Genomic DNA, 18650 nt, shown 5'->3' with positions numbered 1-18650 from the left:
GTCTGAGGTCCTGAGCGCTCTTGATCCTGACTAGTCCCCCAGTCCCTGCCGCTGAAAAACATCCCCACAGCATGATGCTGCCACCAGCATGCTTCATTGTAGGGATGGTGCAAGGTGACGCTTGGCATTCAGGCCAAAGAGTTCAATCTTGGTTTCATCAGACCAGAGAATCTTATTTCTCATGGTCTGATTGTCCTTTAGGTGCCTTTTGGCAAGCTCCAAGCGGGCTGTCATGTGCCTTTCACTGAGGAGTGGCTTCCGTCTGGCCACTACCATAAAGGCCTGATTGGTGGAGTGCTGCAGAGATGGTTGTCCTTTTGGAAGGTTCTCCCATCTCTACAGAGGAAGTCTGGAGCTCTGTCAAAATCCCATTGGGTTCTTGGTCACCTCCCTGACCAAGGCTCTTCTCCCCCGATTGCTCAGTTTGGCCAGGCGGCCAGCTCTAGGAAGAGTCTTGGTTGTTCCAAACTTCTTCCATTTAAGAATGATGGAGGCCACTGTGTTCTTGGGGACCTTCAATGCTGCAGAAAGTTTTTGGTACCCTTCTCCAGATCTGTGCATCGACACAATCCTGTCTCGGAGCTCTACAGACAATTCCTTCGACCTCATGGCTTGGTTTTTGCTCTGACAGATGCCTTTTCAATCATGTCCAATCAATTGAATTTACTCCAATCAAGTTGTATAAACACATCAAGGATTATCAATTGAAACAGGATGCACCTGAGCTAAATTTCAAGTCTCATAGCAAAGACTCTGAATACTTATGTAAATACATTTTATATATATATATACACATTTGCAAAAAAATTCTAACAACTTCTTTTCGCTTCGTCATGATGGGGTATTGTGTGTAAATTGATGAGGATTTTAATTTAATAAATCAATTTTAGAATAAGGCTGTAACGTAACAAAATGTGCAAAAAGTCAATGGGTCTGAATCCTTCCCGAAGCACTGTACATTCAGTAACAAGATAAGAATATTCCTGGAAAATGTGGGGTAGGTGGAACATAAGACAAATACATTACAGTACACTTGTAGTTATTTTGTTTGGAACACAGCCCTGCATCCCCACCATCACACAATTACTGTTGTTGTTTACGAGACCTCGAAACGGTCCATTATAAATCGCAATCTGGGTCAAGTGGGCATAACTGAAAACGTGTTCTATTGTCAACATGACTAGCTAAATTATAAAATACGATATTACAGTGTTAGGCATTCACAATGCAATTTAGGGAAACAGATCATCATTTCGGTGCGCATACAAAGGATATCATGAATGCATTCAGGTTTTTCATAATAGACAAACAGGCTCATTCTGTTCAAAACAGCCCAGTGTATGACGATGCCATTTTGGAACTGTACATCAAACACTGTGATCAAATGAAATAAAATACTATTTTATTTGTCACATGCGCATATATAGGCCCTTAACCAACAATGCAGTTCAAGAAACAAAGTTAAGAAAATATTTACTAAATAAACTAAAGTAAAAAAGAAAAGAAAAAGAAACACAATAAAATAACAATAACACTGCTATATACAGGGGGTACTGGTACTGAGTCAATGTGCTTGGGTACAGGTTAGTCGAGGTAATTTGTACATGTAGGTAGGGGTAAAGTGACTATGCATAAATAATAAACAGCGAGTTGCAGCAGTGTAAAAACAAAGGGGAGGTCAATGTAAATAGTCTGGGTGGCCATTTGATTCATTGTTCAGCATTCTTATTGCTTGGGGGTAGAAGCTGTTAAGGAGCCATTTAGACCTAACCTTGTCGCTCCGGTACAACTTGCCGTGCGGTAGCAAAGAGAACAGTTTATGACTTGGGTGACTGGAGTCTTTGACAATTTTTTGGGCCTTCCTCTGACACCGCCTAGTATATAGGTCCTGGATGGCAGGAAACTTGGCCCCAGTGACTTACTGGGCCGTACACACTACCCTCTGTAGCGCCAAATGGTCGGATGCTGAGCAGTTGCCATACCAGGCAGTGATGCAACCGGTCAGGATGCTCTCAATGGTGCAGCTGTAGAACGTTTTGAGGATCTGGGGACCTATGCCAAATATTTTCAGTCTCCTGAGGGGGAAAAGGTGTTGTCGTGCACTCTTCACAACTCACGTGGTGTGTTTGGACCATGATAGTTCGTTGTTGATGTGGACACCAAGGAATTTGAAAGTCTCAACCTGCTCCACTACAGCCCAGTCAATGTTAATGGGGGCCTGTTCGGCCCTCCTTTTCCTATAGTCCACGATCAGCTCCTTTGTCTTGCTCACATTGAGGGAGAGGTTGTTGTCCTGGCACCCCACTGACAGGTCTCTGACCTCCTCCCTATAGGCTATCTCATCGGTGATCTGGCCGACCTACCACTGTTGTGTTGTCAACAAACTAAATGATGGTATTGGAGTCGTGTTAGGCCACGCAGTCGTGCGAGAACAGGGAGTACAGGAGGGGACTAAGCACGCACCCCTGAGGGGCCCCAGTGTTGAGGATCAGCATGGCAGACATCTTGTTGCCTGTCAGGAAGTCCAGGATCCAGTTGCAGAGGGAGGTGTTAAGTCCCAGGTTCTTTAGCTTATTGATGAGCTTTGTGGTCACTATGGTGTTAAACGCTGAGCTGTAGTCAATGAACAGCATTCTCACATAGGTGTTCCTTTTGTTCAGGTGGGAAAGGGCAGTGTGGAGTGCGATTGAGATTGCGTCATCTGTGGATCTGTTGGGGCGGTATACGAATTGGAGTGGGTCTAGGGTTTCTGGGTTGATTGTGTTGATGTGAGCCATGACCAGCCTTTCAAAGCACTTTATGGCTACCGACGTGAGTACTCATTTAGTCATTCAGACAGGTAACCTTCACTTTATTTGGCACAGGGACTATGGTGGTCTGCTTGAAACATGTAGGATCGTAAACAATGACACTGTATACGACATTTGTTTTATGATATGGAAATGTGGGGCTCTATTTTAACAAACCTAACGCAATGGTAAATCTAAACGCTTGCGGTAACATTTTGCTATTTTCACAACAAGGAATCATTAGCACAGTGCTGCCGGTGGAACGAAAGTACTGGGTTTTGATTAATAAATAAGTTGTACTGTAGGTGTGTCGAGGCTTGACCCCTTCACTGGCCAATCGGAAGGGGCTCCATGTTTAAATATACGGTCTTTTATGTGGTGCCTTGGAATCAACTCCAATTCCAATGTTAGTCTGTTATAGTTTGTTAAATAGCTTACAGAAACTAATTAAGAAAATGTAGACCTATCCTATCTATGCTAAATATGTTAACTTGAACCTGTTTGTAGTCCACATTGTTCTAAGTAATTGCATGGCTTCAATGTGGAAAGATATAGGCCTACTGATATAGGGGCTAGGTCTACTGTAAATTGCATTATGGCTGAGCATGGACATGCCAAACAATGTCAATAAACAAGATTAAATTAATTATTGATAAGGCCTAAGAAGAGTGAATAATTCTAGTCAAATTCTAAACAAAATGAAACAACAACTAGTTTTAAATAGTCTAAATACACTTACAGGCACCATAATTGCTCCATGTGGGCAATAATATTAAAACAATGATGCAGACTATGGAGGGTTTTACGCACATCCAGACGTTTCCCAGTAGTTGGACAAAGGTCCAATATAAAGATAAAGGGAGAATGTCCAGTCACCGTTATACTGCTCCCAAATATAATGTTTTAAATACATATTTCAACCATCTTACAGATCACTCCAGGCACGTTGTGGACGTTCTCACTATAAAACCAGGATGGTGAATCATTCTAATAAGTTTGGTTTTAATAAATTAAACGGAAATCAATCAGTCAGTTTTTTTTAAACAACAGCAACAATAAATCAATGTAAAATATAATCAGATCATAAAATCGCCAGGATAAAAAAGACATGATGCATTGCTGTTGAACCAATATTCATTGTAGCAGGTAAGGGTAAGGGTAGCCTACGGATTGAGGGCTTGTGTTTGAACATATGAAACGGAAAACAATTGTTACAGAAAAATGATTTCTAAATAGTAGGTTTGTATTTATTATGGATCCCCATAACAGTGTAACAGTGTGGTGAAGAAGGCTCAACAGCGCCTCTTCAAACACAAATCAAATCAAATTTTATTTGTCACATACACATGTTTAGCAGATGTTAATGTGAGTGTAGCGAAATGCTAGTGCGTCTAGTTCCAACAGCGCAGTAATATCTAACAAGTAATCTAACAATTCCCCAACAACAACCTAATACACACACATATCTAAAGGGGTGAATGAGAATACCTACGTATAAGTTTATGGATGAGCGATGGCTGAGCGGCATAGGCAAGGTGCAATAGATGGTATAAATACAGTATATTCATGTGGTATGAGTAATGTAAGATATGTAAACATTATTAAAGTGGCATTATTTAGAGTGGCATTGTATACAGTGACCAGTGATCCATTTATTAAAGTCGCCATTGATTGGGTCTCAAAGTAGGCAGCAGCTTCTCTGAGTTAGTGATTGCTGTTTAGCAGTCTGATGGCCTTGAGATAGAAGCTGTTTTCAGTCTCTCGGTCCCAGCTTTGATGCACCTGTACTGACCTCGCCTTCTGGATGGTAGCAGTGTAAGCAGGCAGTGGCTCGGCTGTTGTGGGTGGACCGTTTCAGTTTGTCTGTGATGTGTACGCCCAGGAACTTAAAACTTTCCACCTTCTCCACTGCTAACCCTTCAATGTGGATAGGGGGGTGCTCCCTCTGCTGTTTCCTGAAGTCCACGATCATCTCCTTTTTTTTGTAGGCTGTCTTGTCGTTGTTGGTAATCAAGCCTACTACTGTGTGTAGCAGCCTTCGCAAATGGAGGATGGCTTTCACTTCAGCAGTAATACATTTATGAACTTCTTTGAGGAAAAGATCATGATCATTAGAAAGCAAATTACGGACTCCTCTTTAAGTCTGGGTGTTCCTCCAGGGCTCCATTGTCCTGAGTCTGCACAACTCTGCCAGGACCTAGGATCAAGGGAGATACTAAAGTGTTTTAGTACTATATCTCTTGACGCAATGATGAAAATAATCATGGCCTCCAAACCCTCAAGCTGCATACTGGACCCTATTCCAACTAAACTACTGAAAGAGTTGCTTCCTGTGCTTGGCCCTCCTATGTTGAACATAATAAACGGCTCTCTATCCACCAGATGTGTACCAAGCACACTAAAAGTGGCAGTAATAAAGCCTCTCTTGAAAAAGCCGAATCTTGATCCAGAAATTATAAAAAACTATCGGCCTATATCGAATCTTCCATTCCTCTCAAAAATTTTAGAAAAAGCTGTTGCACAGCAACTCACTGCCTTCCTGAAGACAAACAATGTATACGAAACGCTTCAGTCTGGTTTTAGACCCCATCATAGCACTGAGACTGCACTTGTGAAGGTGGTAAATGACCTTTTAATGACGTCAGACCGAGGCTCTGCATCTGTCCTCGTGCTCCTAGATCTTAGTGCCGCTTTTGATACCATCGATCACCACATTCTTTTGGAGAGATTGGAAACCCAAATTGGTCTACATGGACAAGTTCTGGCCTGGTTTAGATCTTATCTGTCGGAAAGATATCAGTTTGTCTCTGTGAATGGTTTGTCCTCTGACAAATCAATTGTAAATTTCGGTGTTCCTCAAGGTTCCGTTTTAGGACCACTATTGTTTTCACTATATATTTTACCTCTTGGGGATGTCATTCGAAAACATAATGTTAAATTTCACTGCTATGCGGACGACACACAGCTGTACATTTCAATGAAACATGGTGAAGCCCCAAAATTGCCCTCGCTAGAAGCCTGTGTTTCAGACATAAAGAAGTGGATGGCTGCAAACTTTCTACTTTTAAACTCGGACAAAACAGAGATGCTTGTTCTAGGTCCCAAGAAACAAAGAGATCTTCTGTTGAATCTGACAATTAATCTGGATGGTTGTACAGTCGTCTCAAATAAAACTGTGAAGGACCTCGGCGTTACTCTGGACCCTGATCTCTCTTTTGAAGAACATATCAAGACTGTTTCAAGGACAGCTTTTTTCCATCTACGTAACATTGCAAAAATCAGAAATTTTCTGTCCAAAAATGACGCAGAAAAATTAATCCATGCTTTTGTTACTTCTAGGCTGGACTACTGCAATGCTCTACTTTCCGGCTACCCGGATAAAGCACTAAATAAACTTCAGTTAGTGCTAAATACGGCTGCTAGAATCCTGACTAGAACCAAAAAATTTGATCATATTACTCCAGTGCTAGCCTCCCTACACTGGCTTCCTGTTAAGGCAAGGGCTGATTTCAAGGTTTTACTGCTAACCTACAAAGCATTACATGGGCTTGCTCCTACCTATCTTTCCGATTTGGTCCTGCCGTACATACCTACACGTACGCTACGGTCACAAGACGCAGGCCTCCTAATTGTCCCTAGAATTTCTAAGCAAACGGCTGGAGGTAGGGCTTTCTCCTATAGAGCTCCATTTTTATGGAATGGTCTGCCTACCAATGTGAGAGACGCAGACTCAGTCTCAACTTTTAAGTCTTTACTGAAGACTTATCTCTTCAGTAGGTCCTATGATTAAGTATAGTCTGGCCCAGGAGTGTGAAGGTGAACGGAAAGGCTGGAGCAACGAACCGCCCTTGCTGTCTCTGCCTTGCCGGTTCCCCTCTTTCCACTGGGATTCTCTGCCTCTAACCCTTTTACAGGGGCTGAGTCACTGGCCTACTGGTGTTCTTCCATGCCGTCCATGGGAGGGGTGCGTCACTTGAGTGGGTTGAGTCACTGACGTGGTCTTCCTGTCTGGGTTGGCGCCCCCCCCTTGGGTTGTGCCATGGCGGAGATCGTTGTGGGCTATACTCGGCCTTGTCTTAGGACGGTAAGTTGGTGGTTGGAGACATCCCTCTAGTGGTGTGGGGGCTGTGCTTTGGCAAAGTGGGTGGGGTTATATCCTGCCTGTTTGGCCCTGTCCGGGGGTATCATCGGATGGGGCCACAGTGTCTTCTGATCCCTCCTGTCTCAGCCTCCAGTATTTATGCTGCAGTAGTTTATGTGTCGGGGGGCTAGGGTCAGTCTGTTACATCTGGAGTATTTCTCTTGTCTTATCCGGTGTCCTGTGTGTATTTAAATATGCTCTCTCTAATTCTCTCTTTCTGTCTTTCTCTCGGAGGACCTGAGCCCTAGGACCATGCCTCAGGACTACCTGGTATGATGACTCCTTGCTGTCCCCAGTCCACCTGGCCGTGCTGCTGCTCCAGTTTCAACTGTTCTGCCTGCGGCTATGGAACCCTGACCTGTTCACCGGACGTGCTTGTTGCACCCATGCTGGTCATTTATGAACATTTTAACATTTTAACATTTTGACCATGTTCTGTTATAATATCCACCCTGCACAGCCAGAAGAGGACTGGCCACCCCTCATAGCCTGGTTCCTCTCTAGGTTTCTTCCTAGGTTTTTGGCCTTTCTAGGGAGTTTTTCCTAGGGAGTTTTTCCTAGCCACCGTGCTTCTTTCACATGCTTTGCTTGCTGTTTGGGGTTTTAGGCTGGGTTTCTGTACAGCACTTTGAGAATATCAGCTGATGTACGAAGGGCTATATAAAAAAATAAATTTGATTTTGATTTGTCGTCTGCAAACTTGATGATTGAGTTGGAGGCGTGCATGGCCACGCAGTCGTGGATGAACAGGGCGTGCAGGAGGGGGCTGAGCACGTACCCGTGTGGGGCCCCATTGTTGAGGGTCAGCGAAGTGGAGATGTTGTTTCCTACCTTCATCACCTAGGGGCGACCCGTCAGAAAGTCCAGGACCCAATTGCACAGGGCAGGGTTGAGACCCAGGGCCTCCAGCTTGATGATGAGCTTGGAGGGTACTATGGTGTTGAATGCTGAGCTGTAGTCAATGAACAGCATTGTTACATAGGTATTCCTTTTGTCCAGATGGGATAGGGCAGTGTGCAGTGTGATGGCGATTGTGTCGTCTGTGGACCTGTTGGGGCGGTATACAAACTGAAGTGGGTCTAGGGTGGCCGGTAAGGTGGAGTTGATATGATCCTTGACTAGTCTCTCAAAGCACTTCATGATGACAGAAGTAAGTGCTACCGGGCGGTAGTCATTTAGTTCAGTTATCTTTGCCTTCTTGGATACAGGAACAATGGTAGCCATCTTGAAGCATGTGGGGATAACAGGGATAGGGGGCGATTGAATATGTCCGTAAACACACCAGCCAGCTGGTCTGCGCATGCTCTGAGGACACGGCTAGGGATGCCGTCTGGGCCAGCAGCCTTGCGAGGGTTAACACGTTTAAATATTTTACTCATGTCAGTCACGGAGAAGGAGAGGAGGGGGGCAGTCCTTGTTAGCGGGCTGCGACGGTGGCACTGTATTATCCTCAAAGCGGGCAAAGAAAGTGTTTAGTTTGTCTGGAAGCATGACGTCGGTGTCCGTGACGTGGCTGGTTTACTTTTTGTAGTCCATGATTTCCTGTAGACCCTGCCACATACGTCTCATGTCTAGCTGTTGAATTGCGATTCCACTTTGTCCCTGTACCGGCATTTCACTTGTTTGATTGCCTTGCAGAGGGAATAACTACACTGTTTATATTCAGTCATATTCCCAGACCTCTTTCCATGGTTAAATGCGGTGGATGGTTCTTTCAGTTTTGCGCGAATGCCACCATCCATCCACGGTTTCTGGTTAGGGCAGGTTTTAATAGTCACAGTGGGTACAACATCTCCAATGAACTTTCTTATAAACTCACTCACCGAGTCAGCGTATAGGTCCATGTTGTTCTCTGAGGCTGGAACATATTCCAGTCTGTGTCTTCAAAACAATCTTGAAGCGTGGCTTCCGATTGGTCGGACCAGCGTTGAATGGTTCTCGTCACTGGCACACCCTGCTTGAGTTTTTGCCTATAGGACGGTAGGAGCAAGGTGGCGTCGTGGTCGGATTTTCCGAAGGGAGGGTGAGGGAGGGCTTTGTGTGCATCGTGGAAGTTAGATTAGCAGTGGTCGAGGGTCTTGCCCATATACGTATCGCAATCAATATGCTGGTGGAATGTAGGTAGCCTTGTTCTCAAATTTGCTTTGTCAAAATTCCCAGCTACAATAAATGCAGCCTCAGGATATATGGTTTCTAGTTTGCATATAGTCCAGTGAAGTTCCTTGATGGCCGTCTTGGTTGAGGGGGAATGTACACAGCTGTGACTATAACTGACGAGAATTCTCTTGGTAGGTAAAATGTCCTGCAATTGATTGTAAGGAATTCTAGGTCGGGTGAGCAGAATGACTTTAGTTCCTGTATGTTGTTATGATTACACCATGAGTCGTTAATCATGAAGCATACACCCTCGCCCTTCCTCTTCCCAGAGAGGAGTTTATCTCTGTTGGCGCGATGCATGGAGAAGCCCGATGGCTGAACCGATTCCGACAACATATCCCGAGAGGGCCATGTTTCCGTGAAGTAAAGAATGTTACAATCGCTTATGTCTCTCTGGAATGCAATCCTGGCTCGAATTTCATCTGCCTTGTTGTCAACAGACTGGGCATTGGCTAGCAGTATACTCGAGGCTGAAGAACTGTAGCTTGTCACCTAAAACCCTCAAAACTACTACAGATGCACAATTGAGAGCATCCTGTCGGGCTGTATCACCGCCTGGTACGGCAACTGCACCACCCTCAACCGCAAGGCTCTTCAGAGGGTGGTGCGGTCTGCACAACGCATCACAGGGGCAAACTACCTGCCCTCCAGGACACCTACAGCACCCGTTGTCACAGGAAGGCCAAAAAGATCATCAAAGACAACAACCACCCGAGCCACTCCCTGTTCACACCGCTACCAAGGCGAGGTCAGTACAGGTGCATCAAAGCTGGGACCGAGAGACTGAAAAACAGCTTCTATCTCAAGGCCATCAGATTGTTAAACAGCTATCGCTAGCACAGGGAGGCTGCTGCCTTCATACAGACTGAAATCATTGGCCACTTTAATAAATGGATCACTGGTCACTTTAAATAAGCAACATTACATATCTTACATTACTCATCTCATATGTATCTTATACCATCTATTGCATCTTGCCTCTGCCGCTCAGCCATTGCTCATCCATATATTTATATGTACATACATTTTACATTTACATTTTAGTAATTTAGCAGACGCTCTTATCCAGAGCGACTTACAGTACATTTCATTTCATGCATTTTTTTCCCCCCATCCCTTTAGATTTGTGTGTATTAGGTAGTTGTTGTGGAATTGTTAGATTACTTGTTAGATATTACTGCACTGTCAGAACTAGAAGCACAAGCATTTCGCTACACTCGCATTAACATCTGCTAACAATGTGTATGTGACCAATAACAATTGATTTGATTTGAGTGTAAAGGGCTACACCCAACCTGTGTCTTATGTACAATGAGCATTCCAGGATGACAACATATTTAGTATGAGTTAATCAGAAGTCCAGTTAAACCCCCACAGGAGTTGGAGCCCAGACCCAATTAGTGTGAATGCTATCAGATCAGGATATGTAATATCAAAGTAGTGTGTCAATTACTCTGGTGCCCGAGTCTGATAAATAACTATAAGCAAGAGTTCTAATTGGTCGAGTCCAGAGGCTCCACTGTGTGTGTGTGTGTGTCTGTGTGTGTGTGTGTGTGTGTGTGTGTGTGTGTGTGTGTGTGTGTGTGTGTGTGTGTGTGTGTGTGTGTGTGTGTGTGTGTGTGTGTGTGTGTGTGTGTGTCTTCTGAGACGTGGTCTGGAGCATTAAGACAGTATAAGACTTACTAATTGCCTGTGTTAACCGACCCAGACTTTTCTCCTCATGGTCATGTCCTGTTCTGACTCACACAGACTAAGTGGCCAAGCCGAGGATACCCACTCACTGCCCTGTTTCTGGCCCCCACTGTGTTACATCCCCACCCCAGGCCAAACCACTGTGTCACTCTCTCTGTTTGTTTAGTTCATTAATAACTAGTAAGGAGGGACAGAAACAGACTTCTTCAAAAATGGTCTACTGTGTTTTTAACCTGAGGAGATAGATAGTCTACAATAAACTGACAGTAGATAGATAGTCTACAACAAACTGACAGGAGATAGATAGTCTACAACAAACTGACAGGAGATAGATAGTCTACAACAAACTGACAGGAGATAGATAGTCTACAACAAACTGACAGGAGATAGTCTACAACAAACTGACAGTAGATAGATAGTCTACAACAAACTGACAGTAGATATATAGTCTACAACAAACTGACAGTAGATAGATAGTCTACAACAAACTGACAGGAGATAGATAGTCTACAATAAACTGAGAGGAGATAGATAGTCTATAACAAACTGACAGTAGATAGATAGTCTACAACAAACTGACAGGAGATAGATAGTCTACAACAAACTGACAGTAGATAGATAGTCTACAACAAACTGACAGTAGATAGATAGTCTACAACAAACTGACAGGCGATAGATAGTCTACAACAAACTGACAGGAGATAGATAGTCTACAACAAACTGACAGTAGATAGATAGTCTACAACAAACTGACAGGAGATAGATAGTCTACAACAAACTGACAGGAGATAGATAGTCTACAACAAACTGGCAGGAGATAGATAGTCTACAACAAACTGACAGTAGATAGATAGTCTACAACAAACTGACAGGAGATAGAGAGTCTACAACAAACTGACAGTAGATAGATAGTCTACAACAAACTGACAGTAGATAGTCTACAACAAACTGACAGTAGATAGATAGTCTACAACAAACTGGCAGTAGATAGATAGTCTACAACAAACTGACAGTAGATAGATAGTCTACAACAAACTGACAGTAGATAGATAGTCTACAACAAACTGACAGTAGATAGTCTACAACAAACTGACAGGAGATAGATAGTCTACAACAAACTGACAGTAGATAGATAGTCTACAACAAACTGACAGGAGATAGATAGTCTACAACAAACTGACAGGAGATAGATAGTCTACAACAAACTGACAGGAGATAGATAGTCTACAACAAACTGACAGGAGATAGTCTACAACAAACTGACAGGAGATAGATAGTCTACAACAAACTGACAGGAGATAGATAGTCTACAACAAACTGACAGGAGATAGATAGTCTATAACAAACTGACAGGAGATAGATAGTCTATAACAAACTGACAGGAGATAGATAGTCTACAACAAACTGACAGTAGATAGTCTACAACAAACTGACAGTAGATAGATAGTCTACAACAAACTGACAGGAGATAGATAGTCTACAACAAACTGACAGGAGATCGATAGTCTACAACAAACTGACAGTAGATAGATAGTCTACAACAAACTGACAGTAGATAGATAGTCTACAACAAACTGACAGGAGATAGATAGTCTACAACAAACTGACAGGAGATAGATAGTCTACAACAAACTGACAGTAGATAGATAGTCTACAACAAACTGACAGGAGATAGATAGTCTACAACAAACTGACAGGAGATAGATAGTCTACAACAAACTGACAGGAGATAGATAGTCTACAACAAACTAGCAGTTCATAGATTCCTGTCCACCAGTGTTGGGCTCAATTCTATTTAAATTCACTGACATTCTAATTTAGTTTACATCCTGAATTGACTGAATGTAATTGACCATAGGCCTGCTGTCCACTTGGCTCATGTCTCTTTGACTCTTGCCTCATCCTCCCCTCTGCACCAACCTGGGATTTCAATCTAAACTTTGGAACCATGAAATATGGATACGGAACAAGAAAAGATTTAACGTAAACTGAGCCAGAATACCATAGACTACAGCACTAGAATACAACAGCAGTTCATGTTTTATTGAAGAGTTTAGTAAAGCTGAGGGATTGCGCACGCACGCAAGCACGCACACACACACGCACACACACACACACACACACACACACACACACACACACACACACACACACACACACACACACACACACACACACACACACACACACACGCGCGCGCGCGCGATCCACAGTGCTGTTGCCTTCCAAAAAGAGAAGAGCAGCAGCAACACTGAGGTTTGGATAATGTAGGAAATGGAGGGAGGCAGGGAGGAATGGATGGTTGGAAGTAGAGATGCAGCTTGTCTCTCGTCTCTAAATTGGCTGGCCTAATGAAGCAGCTACGATCAATACTGGCACTGGGAGAGAAATGCCTCTCATGTATACATATGGCTTCATTGATGCTCTCGCCACTTACCCAGAATGCATAGTAACCGATTCTGTTGTGTGTTTTTCCATTCTCATCATCTGCTCCTGTCATAATTCAGTTCTGTTATATCAAGGATGGGTTACGAATACAGACGGAACCCTATTCTCTACATAGCGCCCTACTTACCCTATGGGCCTTGGTCAAAAGTAGTACACTACTTACCCTATGGGTCCTGGTCAAAAGAAGTACACTACTTACCCTATGGGCCCTGGTCAAAAGTAGTTCACTACATAAGGAATAGGCGATTTGGGATGCGCAGCCTAGAGGGCTGAGTGAATTGTCAGGATGTAGACAACATGGAATGGGACAAATAATAGGCCTGCTGTATAGTGTTCCAGTCATGCATAACAGATGACACCTTACACTAAGAATATACATACTCTCATTAAAATGTGCCCCCCATCTACCCTTTCCCCTCCAAATTACAAGGAGAAAATGACTGGGGAACATCCTTTTTCATTACACACTAGACACAGCTGAAAATGAACAGCAACTCCTCCACAGACATATCTAATTGGCGACTGAGAGGTCGACAGATTCTACGAGGGCATTTCCTGGCACTCAATGAACCATTTACCACAGAATAGAAACCCATACTTGGAGTCAATGAACCATTCTCTGCCATTATGTGGAGCAGAAACAATGAATTGCTGTAGCAGGCAAAAGGAAAGGCTCGTATTTGGAGTCTTGGCCCAGGATGCCCGCCAGCGAGATTCTTGGTGCCAGAAGTGTTTTGGGCAAGCGTTTTCTGTAATATAATGAGGAGTTGAGAGGAGCATGTTTAATCCTCCTATCAAGAAGGTCGCCAAGAATTGTTTTGCAAAGTGAAAAAGATGAAAAAACATGTTGATCAAGCTATAATATAACGGCTGGAACAACACACATCTCTCTCTCAATTCAATTCAAAGGGCTTTATTGGCATGGGAAACATATGTTTACATTGTCAAAGCCCTCTCTCACCCTCTCTCACTTTCTCTGCCCCCCTCTCTCCCTCTTTCTCCTTTTATTTCTCTCCCTCTCTCTCTCTCTCTCTCTCTCTCTCTCTCTCTCTCTCTCTCCCTCTCTCTCTCTCTTTCTCTCTCTCAATTAAATTCAAAGGGCTTTATTGGCATGGGAAACATGTTTACATTGTCAAAGCCCTTTCTCGCCCTTTCTCACTTTCTCTGCCTCTTTCTCCTTTTCTTTCTCTTTCTCTGCCCCCCACCCTCTCTGTCTCTCTCTCTCCCCCTTCCTCTCTCCTTCTCTTTCTCTTCCCCCTCTCTCTATCTCTATCTCTCTCTCAATACAATCCAAAAGGCTTTACTGGTATGGGAAACATGTTTACATTACCAAAGCAAGTGAAATAAACAATAAAAAATGAACAGTAAATATTACACTCACAAACGTTTCAAATGTAATATTATGGATATACAGTAAATATATACATAAATATGGGTTGTATTTCCAATGGTGTTTGTTCTTCACTGGTTGCCCTTTTCTTGTGGCAACACAGGTCACAAATCTTGCTGCTGTGATTGCACACTGTGGTATTTCACCCAGTAGATATGGGAGTTGATCAAAATTGGATTTGCTTTCGAATTATTTGTGGGTCTCTTTAATCTGAGGGAAATATGTGTCTCTAATATGGTCATACATTTGGCAGGAGGTTAGGAACTGCAGCTTGGTTTCCACCTCATTTTGTGGGCAGTGTGCACATAGCCTGTCTTCTCTTGAGAGCCAGGTCTGCCTACAGCAGCCTCTCTCAATAGCAAGGCTATGCTCACTGAGTGAGTCTGTACATAGTCAAAGCTATCCTTAATTTTGGGTCAGTCACAGTGGTCAGGTATTCTACCACTGTGTACTCTCTGTTTAGGGCCAAATAGCATTCTAGTTTGTTCAGTTTTTTTGTTAATTCTTTCCAATGTGTCAAGTAATTAGCTTTTTGTTTTTTTGTGATGGTTGGGTCATATTGTGTTGCTGTCTTGTGGCTCTGTGGGATCTGTTTGTGAACAGATCATCAGGACCAGCTTGCTTAGGGGACTCTTCTCCAGGTTAATCTTTGTGTAGGTGATGGCTTTGTTATGGAAGGTTTGGGAATCACTTCCTTTTAGGTGGTTGTAGAATTTAACGGCTCTTTTCTGGATTTGGATAATTAGTGGGTATCGGCCTAATTCTGCTCTGCATGCATTATTTAGTGTTTTACATTCTACACAGAGGATATTTTAGCAGAAATCTGCATGCAGTCTCAATTTGGTGTTTGTCCCATTTTGTGAATTCTTGGTTGGTGAGTGGATCCCAAACCTCACTTCCATAAAGGGAAAGAGGTTCTATAACTGATTCAAGTATTTGTAGCCAGATCCTAATTGATATGTCGAATTGTATGTTCTTTTTGATGGCATAGAATGCCCTTCTTGCCTGTGGCGCTGATGTTTAGGCCAAGGTATGTACAGTTTTTTGTGTGCTCTAGGGCAACGGTATCTAGATTACATTTGTATTTGTGATCCTGGCAGCTGGACCTTTTTTGGAATATCATTATTTTTGTCTTACTGAGATTTACTGTCAGGGCCTAGGTCTGACAGAATCTGTGCAGAAGATATACGTGCTGCTGTAGGCCCTCCATGGTTGGGGACAGAAGCACCAGATCAATAGCAAAATGTAGACATTTGACTTCAGATTCTAGTAGGGTGAGGCAGGGTGCTGCAGCCTGTTCTAGTGCATCCCGGTCTCACCCCACAGCCCTGAGGAAAGAAAAGTGTGTGTTTATTTTAAGCGCACACTTGTTGTTTTTGTATCTCCCTCTCTCTTTCTCTCTCTCTCTCTCTCTCTCTCTTTCTCTCTCTCTCTCTCTCTCTGTCTCTCTCTGTCTCTCTCTTCCTCCCCCTCGCTCTCTATCGCTTCCTCTCTCTTTATCTCCCTCTATCTTTTTATCTCTCTCTCCCTCTCTCTTTATCTCCCTCTCCCTCTTTTCCCCCTTTCTCTCTTTCTCTCTCTCTCTCTCTCTCTCTCTCTCTCTCTCTCTCTCTCTCAGCCAATGCTCAAAGCTTGCTGTCCTCCGTCTATCTTTCCATCCCTCGTTTACCATCTGTCTATTTGCCCTCGTAGCATTCTTATCTTCCATTTCATTTGCTTTTGCAGTCATTTTCATCACCACATAGCTTACTGTACTCTACACAGCACTGCTATAAAGAGTAATTGGTGCTTAGCAGAGAGGATGAGCCTGTATCTTCAACAATACCATGAGACGTGAGCCACAATCAGGATGTGAGCGAGAGAGCTGCTTGAGGATCAGTAGTTTTATAAATTCAATGGCAGATGGGGCCTGCAAACTGATCATGGTTCTGCAACACTGCAAGTGTGTGTGCGTGTGTGTGTGGGGTGGGGGGGGGGGGGGGGGGGGTTGGGGGGGGGCACTTCCTTGATTAAAAATCTATTTCTACAAATATGTAAATGAATATACTGTATAATGAAACATTTCTCAGGAATTGTTGTCCAGCGAAGTTGCTAATAGACACTGTCTAAATACTGTCTAGCTGTCACTGCTTTTATATGGAAATTACGTTGTTATTTTTTATTTAGGGCAGCACATTAGAAGCCATGGAAAATCTGCATATTTTCCAATAAAATGCCTCAATTCAAAAGCAGGTTTACACCTATTCACTCAATCATGCATTTCCCCTCAAATGTCTCAAATTCCCTTTATCCATGATAATAGCAACAATCAATATGTTTCCATGCCTATATACCATCCCAGAAAACTTCCCACACATGTTATTCCTCGCTTCCTCGCTTCCTCGCTTCCTCGCTCCTCACAGAATGCTTATGAGGCTGATACATATAGATCAGACATGGAAAGTAATGCACCTCCCACTGGCTGCTGACGTCAGGTCCCAATGCACTGGCCTACGTCTGCAGCTTGGAGCCAGGCAGCCTCCTGCAGCCCTGCCCTGTTCCTGGCACAGGGTCTGCTTCCATCCACTGGGAGACAGATGAAAGTCAATGGGCCCAGAGAGGGATATGGAGAGAGAGGCATCTAGCTAGCCTAGTGCAATCTGGATCTGCAAAGAAACCAGAGTAGAACATAGTGGTACTGTAAATGATCCAAAAGCAGTTTGAGTTTAATCAGTGAGTCAAGCCGATTAACTGCACCTCCTATGAAGGTCCAAGGATTTGGAATTGAAAATGGAAGTCCTTGAATAGTATGGTTTTGGGTTACATTTAATTTAGCGGTTCATTTGGAGTCTTTGCCAATCCAACTGCAATTACATTCTCAAACACTAAGGTTTTGAATCAGTGAACTTTTAAGACAAGAGTCGGCCTCTAATGACTAATTGAAGGGACACTAGTCAGGTCCAAGAGGACTTTGTCATCTTCCTGATGTTAGAAAACAATATGTCCGCACAGCATACTACCACCCCCAGGCCAATGGAGGAGTGAAATGCTTCAATCAGACCTTGAAGAATGGCCTTAGAGCATACCTTGCCAAGGGGTGTACGTTCACCAAGGCCCTCTTCCACAGAGATGACAATACTGTACTCAACCACCACTACACTTCCTCGCCATTAATTGACAGTACCTCACCATAATTACAGCTCCTCAAGGCTTGGAAAAAAGTCACTGACTGTTCAGGGCTCTATTTTAACAAGCATAACTCAATGGTAAATCTAAGCGCTGGTGGTAGCGCTATAGGTCCAGGGGTGTGTCAGAAATCCTTTTTGCTATTTACACAACAAAAAAATGATCGACGCAGTGCTGGCAGTGATGCGAAAGGGCTTGGTTTTGATGAATAGAGAGGCTTGGCCTCTCACTGGCCAATCAGAAGGTGCTCGATGGCTAAATATGTAGTTGCCTCAAGTTGTGTATTTACGGTCTTTTATGTATTGCTTGGAATCAACTCCAATTCCAATGTTAATCCGTTATAGTTTGTTAAATAGCTTACAGAAACTAATTAAGAAAATGTAGAAATAGCCCATCTTTGCTAAATACATTTCCTTGAACCTGTTTGCAGTCTACATTGTTCTAAGTAATTGCATGGCTTCATTGTGGAAATATATAGGCCTACATAGCATGCACACTGATATAGGGGCTAGGTCTACTGTAAATTACATCATGGATGAGCATGGACATGCCAAATATTGTCAATTGACAAGATAAAATTCATTATTGATATGGCCTAAAAAGAGAGCGAATAATTCTAGTCAAATTCTAAACAAAATGAAACAACAACTAGTTTTAAATAGTCTAAATACACTTACAGGCACCATAATTGCTCCCTGTAGGCATATCATTTTAAAACAATGATGCAGACTACGGAGGGTTTTACGTACATCCAAACTTTTCACAGTAGCTGGATCAAGATCCAATATAAAGAGAAAGGGAGAATGTCCACTCACCATTATACTGCTCCCAAATAAAAAAAATTATGAACATATTCGAACCATCTTAC

General features: G+C 43.1%; 1 protein-coding gene across 1 annotated transcript in view; it reads right to left on the bottom strand.

Moving 5' to 3' along the window:
• The window catches only part of LOC106588960 (gamma-aminobutyric acid type B receptor subunit 2), a 471406-nt gene that overhangs the window by 318431 nt on the left and 134325 nt on the right, over positions 1-18650 (bottom strand). The gene's annotated exons all lie outside the window — the stretch shown is intronic.

The sequence above is a fragment of the Salmo salar genome, chromosome 27 (genome assembly GCF_965601325.2).
Source record: "Salmo salar chromosome 27, fSalSal1, whole genome shotgun sequence".
NCBI lineage: Eukaryota > Metazoa > Chordata > Actinopteri > Salmoniformes > Salmonidae > Salmo > Salmo salar.
Note: the sequence above shows the minus strand (reverse complement) of the source record. Positions and strands in the feature narration are given on the sequence as shown.